General features: G+C 42.5%; 1 long non-coding RNA gene across 1 annotated transcript; it reads left to right on the plus strand.

Moving 5' to 3' along the window:
• Window positions 1-3,851: 3,851 nt before the first annotated feature.
• On the plus strand, window positions 3,852-4,523 carry LOC141178777 (uncharacterized). Its single transcript, XR_012254872.1, has 3 exons — window positions 3,852-3,925; window positions 4,168-4,290; window positions 4,435-4,523. It is a non-coding gene; the product is annotated as an uncharacterized lncRNA (long non-coding RNA).
• The last annotated feature ends 2,531 nt before the right edge of the window (window positions 4,524-7,054 follow it).

Consider the following 7,054-nt stretch of genomic DNA (forward strand, 5'->3'; position numbering starts at 1 on the left):
CTTACATCTTATCACTGCTCTTATAATTAGGATAATTAGGACAGTTACATCCTCACAGTGCGTTTACTGTAGGTTTTCTATTACCAAGATGCCTGGAAATTCATTGATCTGTGTGCAGCAGTGCTATGGTGCCAGTGAGTCAGATCGGGCCTGGCACCGCTCGGCACTGGGCCCCATTCCACCACCTGTCATCACAATTTCAGTGGTATTCACATTGTCAGAATATGAATACCGATGAAAACAATGGTGGATCAGGGAGCCAAAGGTTCCTAAATCCACCATTCAGCCTCCGCAGATGGGTCCGAGACTCCGTGTACTGCAGGTTCTTCGATGTCGCCACAATATTGCATCTGTAGTGTGGAGTCTCAGTACTTACACTGCACAGGTGGGGCTGGTGGGGGCCATAACACTGAGTGATGGGGCAGGTGGAGACCATATGCTGAGTAGTAGGGCTGGTTGGGGCCATAATACTGAGTGGTGAGGCTGGTGAGGGCGATAATTCTAAATGGTGAGGCTGATGGGGGCCATAACACTAAGTAGTGGTGGGGGCCATAATACTGAGAGGTAGGGCTGGTGGGGGCTATAGTACTGAATGGTGGGGCTGGTGGGTGCCTTACTACTAAGTGGTGGGGCTGGTGGGGGCCATAACACTGAGTGGTGGGGCTAATAAGGGTCATAATTCTGAGTAGTGGGGTTGGTGAGAGCGATAATACTGAGTGTTGATACTGGTGGGGGCCATAATACTGAGAGGTGGGGCTGGTGGAGGTGGTAGTACTGAGTGGTGGGTGCCTTACTACTAAGTGGTGGGGCTGGTAGGGGCCGTAACAATGAGTGGTGGGGCTGGTGAGGGCCATAATACTGAGTGTTGAGGCTGGTGGGGGCCATAATACTGAGTAGTGGGGCTATTGTGTGCCTTACTACTAAGTGGAGGGACTGTTGGGGGCAATAACACTGAGTGGTGGGGCTGCTGAGGGCCATAATACTGAGTGGTGGGGCTGGTGAGAGCAATTATACTTAGTTGTTGGGCTGGTGGGGGCATAATACTGAGTTGCGAGATTGGTGGAAGCCATAATACTGAGAATTGAGGGTTGTGGGTACCATAATACTGAATGGTGTGCCGTGTGAGGGGCTATAGGGGACTGTGAATGCCGCTATATTGAGTTGGTGACTGTACATGCCCCTACACCCCCTGGGCGTCCTCATATTGAATGGTGTGCAGTGGGGGTCCTTATTCTGTGTGGGGATCCTAATTCTGTTTGATTGGCTTTGGGGGCCATCATACTGAGTGGGCAGTGGTGGAGACCATTATATTGTCTGAGGGGCTATGGGGGCCATTATATTAAGTAGGGGGGGCTGTGGGCGCCATTATACTGAGTAGGGGGCTGTGACTGGCCTCATACTGAGTGGGGACATTATAGACAGGTGCTACATTATATCTGTAAGGTGAAACTGGATTAAGATTTCACTGTGGGGATATCTAACTCAGTCTGTGGGTGGGGGCATTTTTGGGAGCATCATATGCTAAAATGGCTATAAAAGGTGTATTGCTGTTGAGAACATCGATTGACTTCAGTAAGGGTTTTTTTTGAAGGGGCGTGCAGTTAGAACTTTTGCTATGGGGCCCTGAGATTTCTCTGTACGCCACAGTCTGTGTGATCTCCCTGTAAGTCCGCACTGAGCATGTCAGTATCTCCAGCTATAGACGAGATGTGACATCACTTTATGTTATTAGTTACATGGAGGACATTTCTCCATCGATTCAGACTAATATTATGTGCACTATACATTATATCTGTTTATATTCTCTCCTATCCCAATGTCTCTGCTCACTTCCCATTATACATCATGGTGATCTGCTGTATAAACCACTCACCGGTCACATTTCCTTTTTATTCTATAGGTGGTGACTGTGAGACCCTCCTAAGCACCAGGGGTCCTCTATCTGTCCCCTTGGCCCGCTTATACTTTGGAGAAGCGGTTCTTGCTGTGGAATACCTCCATAGCTACGGTGTGGTGCACAGAGACCTGAAGCCGGATAAGTAAGTGCCCCTCGTAGTATAATAAAGGGGGGAAGTTATCATTTATCATACGGTCTGTGAGGCTAAAACCATCTTCTCTTTCACAGCCTCCTGATTACATCTGCTGGACACATAAAAGTTACCGATTTTGGGATTTCAAAAGTTGGTGTCATGATGCCAAAAACCAACACCTACAAGGAATTAGCGGAGGACATCACCAGGGAGTTCCTGGACCGTGAGGTGGGTAACACTTACAGGAATTTAGCTTGTTCTTTACAAATCTCCAAGGACCAAAGCAAAGAAAGACCTTAAATATAACTTTTAATAGATACATTTAAAAGCACCCATATCAATATATAAAGACAAAATCCATAAAATGTGGCGGCAGCAGTATTCTCCGATCGGGGTGTATTTATCTCCCGCGTCTGTCCACTGACTCATTGTGGCTATCTCCTAATATGATCCCCTGATGAACCCCAAATTAGGAGGGGGAGAAACGTGTTGGGACAATTTACAGATAAGTCCTCTGGTTACTGCTGACTAAAATGCTTTTTTGGCAACTTTTTTTGTAATTCGCACACTGGATAATGCTCTGTCCCAACATTTGGACGTGTCCTGTGTAGATCAGTCCTGACTATAGATTAGCCAGGGTGGTTATGAGGTTGTCTATATATACCGTCTGTCCTAGACTATTATCTTCATGCTCAATGTCATTATATAGGTGACTTGTTACTACTTTGGACATATTTATGTTCCTATGTTTACCGTTAATTGAGCACACGTGCTTTTATAATATTGTTCTTGTTGCCCGTAATTGCCAGCACTAATGTACTTTATGTATCTATAATAGGCTTCTGAATGATGGTTTATATATCATACTGAATTGTGTATAGATTGGTGCATTTGATATCCTATCTGTACTAGTGGAACTACATTATATCAGCTTCCCTGTTTCCATATAATTGATACATTGAATATTGCCTTTTTTTCATTCAGCATGTTAGCAGCAACATGACTGTCTGCCTTTCATCATTATCTGTATATGTGTATGTCTGTCTAGGGGTGGATAGCGTCACGGAGGGAGTGCCGATGTGGAGGGGGGCGCCAAACCGATTAGCTAGGGTGTCAACCTCCACTGGCAGGCGGGATCTCAGCCCATTTGGGATCTCTAGGGCAAGCCTGCATGTCAATTATCCTACGTTTATCCCACTACCCATATATTGTACATTTTATGCATTTTGTCTTCATATATTGATATGGGTGCTTTTAAATGTAGCTATTAAAGATTATATTTTAAGGGGTTTTCTTTGTTTTGCTTTGGTATTTGGTTAACTAATATACCCCATCTGTTCACCTTGCCTTTGGCATATGTTTTTTTTTCTTTACAAATCTCATCACACTATTGTGTCTTCTCTACATTCTTCATTTCTAGAGAACGTTTCCATTGATATTTTATCTTTTGTCATTGTGTTTTTATGGCGAGAACGTGTTATAATAACCATTTTATCATTTTCATCTCTATCTTCTGTTTTCCAGTTATGTGGCACCCCATATTACATCGCCCCAGAGGTCATCCTGAAAGAAGGCTATGGAAGACCTGTTGACTGGTGGTCAATGGGGATAATCCTACATAAATTTCTCACGGGATCTGTACCATTTGATGGAGATTCTGTAGCTGAGCTTTATGACAGGATTGTCATTGGTAAGTGGAATGATCCGACCATTGCTTTGATCAGTTACATTGGTTTAGGTGTTTACTTTGCTTTACCTTACAGTCCAGTAAAGAGATTTTATTTTCTGTATAACAGGTGACATAATTTGGGATTGTAATTTCGCTCCTACTCCCAATGCACAGAACCTGATTACTGAGCTGCTCAGAACAAATCCTGCAGATAGACTTGGGACAGGTAAGAGATATAATACTATTCATATTAGTATTAATATTCACCTATCACACTTATCACTCATGTCCTTGAGGATCAACACTTCTCTATCAGATTGTCCATTTCTAGTTCTCCACACTATGACTTTCAGTCTTCTTCCTTCATGTTGACTCAGTTATGTCATTAATTCAGATTAAGTTAAACTGTTCAGATGTGAAGCAATCTCTGACAATGTCCACATCACTTTTGTTTTGTTCTTTTTCCAGGAGGATCACTTGAGATCAAGAGTCATCCATTCCTGAGTGACTTAGATTTTAACAACCTTCTAAGTCAGAAGCCAGAGTACATTCCTCAGCTTGCCTCAGATGTGGACAACAGCTTATTTATCGGTAAGTAGAAGAAGACATCATCTAGACTAAGCGGCTGTTTGTCTTGTCTTCCATAAAATGTAATAATCAGTACCCACTAATATTGTGATAAATGACGCCTGTTTTATACTAACAACCTCTAATAATACTTCATTACTTTTGTAGATCACTCTGAAATAGACCATTCGGTCTCAGAGGATGAGGAGGGTACAAGTGTGAACAATGAGAACCTTGACTTCCAAAATTTTACATCTTCTTCTGAAAGGCTTTCTAAAGTAAGTACCGTATGTGCGCAATAAATCCAAAATATGTGAAACAAAAAAGACCTCTAAAAGTAAAAAAAAAGTATTTCATATCTTGTTTTTGTCCATGTTTAGCTCTGTACCATCACTACCAGAAAGATGAATGATGAGGACCAGAAGTCTCCTCCAGAGTGTACGCCAGCAACCAATACAAATATCTCAGAAATGTGAGTAGATTATGGGGTCATTAATGGGAGTTCCAGGCTGATATATATGCACAACACATAATATAGGACATAAATACCATAATATCAAATTCAGCCTCAATGATTAGCGGTCATTGTGCTTTTGGCTTCAGAAACCGTTGGTGATAATAGCCCATAATTGCAGCCATTCACACGTATTAGAGCTGCCCATACTGTAGGAGAGATGTAGTATTACATGCCAGCCATTATTGCTAGTTGTTTTTCGCTCTGATCCATAGAAGGTAGATTGGAGCATAAAACCTTCCTCACTATGACAGTCATATGTCCTATTAGGCCCTCTAGTCGGTGTTCTTCTAGTGAGACCACCCCTTTTATTCTGCATTGACTTGTGATTTACATGTTTTTCTTAAATCATAGAATGGGAGAGTTGGAAGTTACCTCCTGGGTCTTCTGGTCCGACCCCCTGATTCTTCCTGACAGGCAGAAAGAATCGCTTTCTGAATCTGATAGCGACAATGCTATAAACAGCTTGCCCTCCTCGTCCCCATCATCAGGTATGTATGTACAGCATCAAAAGGTGAATGTTGACTTCAAGGCTCAAATATTTGGTTTTTCTGTATTAGGTCTCCTATGTTGTCCAGGTTTCATGGATCCCAATTATGTTTTCCATGGGCCCATACTGTATTTCTATTTCCTTAATTTTATCCAGGAATTGTTTTCATGGATTCTGTAAAATACGTTTTAGCATCCAGGAACTCACTTCAATATAAGAAGACATCGTCTCCTATAGTAGAATATCGCTCATTAGTGATGCACCACGTGGCGGCACACAGGGCGCTTACTGCTCCATATCAGTGATACATCTAATGCCCCTCAGATTAGGTCATGAACGGTATATAGGACTTATTCTGCCCTATAATAATGTAATGCCAGATTATCAGGACTATAGGGGACAGGACTAGAACAATTCTTCTATATACAGTACACAAAGCAGATCCTATAAGAATATTTCTTTACTGAGTTTTTTTACTTTCTCATCAGAATTTACAACTGAAGAGGAAAGAAAATCTGAAATGAATCTGAGTATAGACCAACAAAACTCAGAAAATGGGAAAAAGGGGAAAAAGAGACGAGGTAAGTGTGAGAATCATCTCCATGTTGTGTGATGTTAGTGATGAGAATAAGTCATGGGGAGCAGATGTCATCTGTCAGTGATGGGATTGTCACATGTATGATGGCTGACAATGACCCCGGACATCTGTGTGAATAAGATTCCTCTGCTGTCCGGCCGGCCACACTGACCGCACAGTAGTATCATGTAATATGGAGTCCCATCACTTACATTGTATTTATTTCTCTTCTCTTAGGTTCCATCTTCCGCCGGATCTTATCATCCTGCCGGCGTGGACTATCCAGGGCTGCTCGCGCATTTGCATGCTGTCGCTGTTGCCCAAGTGTCATCTAAAAGACGGAAAAGCTCCGCATCTAGCGGAGTACAGCCGATCCACCATCACTGCTGGACCTGTAAAGAAGGACCTTCACCATCTACCTGTGGCCTTCTAACTGTAACATCTCTACCCGGACTTGTTTCGGTAATGCCTCTGTCACCAGGCTCCGCTGTATCCAAACTGCTCGCCTGACTTGGCTTTTTTTACTGATCACCTGGTATCTGATCCGGATTTCTTCCTGACTATGATTTTGTCTACTGATTCTGTCCCTGATTTTGTTCATCCCTTATCCTTCTACCCTATCCCTAATAAAAAAAAAAAAACAACTTCTATATTTATTGAGATTTTCTTATATCTATCAAACTTCACTCTGCATTCTGCTAAGCGATAAAAAATACATATTAACACTTCTGCTTTTAAAAGAATTTTAATTATATATATATATATATAGATCAGGGCTGGAATGGGATGAAAAATGAAAATGCACGCCTGTCACACAAACCCCACCAGCCCACATACCACATCACCGCCCCCCTCATCCCATTGAGGCACAATGAAAAGTTCAGCACATTTTGCTTTCTTGTTCATGCCCCTCACCACTCCATTATAGGGGATGTTTATTAAGCCACGTGTGAATGGAGCTGCAGTGCGAATGATCGACTACCGCTCCATTCACCCAGAGCTCTTCAGATCCCTGGTTCTCGGAAACAGTGGGGGTTCCGGCTGTTGGACTCCCAGCAATCAGAAAATTATTCCATATCCCAATGATAGAGGACAATTTCCAACCTTCAGATAACCCCTTTAAACAAGTTGTTCAGGATTAATTTTTATTTAACCATAGGATTGTAGACATAGAAAATAATAAACCCATCAGTACTGACCCTCCCCA

This window comes from Phyllobates terribilis, unplaced genomic scaffold, assembly GCF_046119375.1.
Source record: "Phyllobates terribilis strain yellow unplaced genomic scaffold, ASM4611937v1 Scaffold_30__1_contigs__length_15301838, whole genome shotgun sequence".
Classification (NCBI taxonomy): Eukaryota; Metazoa; Chordata; class Amphibia; order Anura; family Dendrobatidae; genus Phyllobates; species Phyllobates terribilis.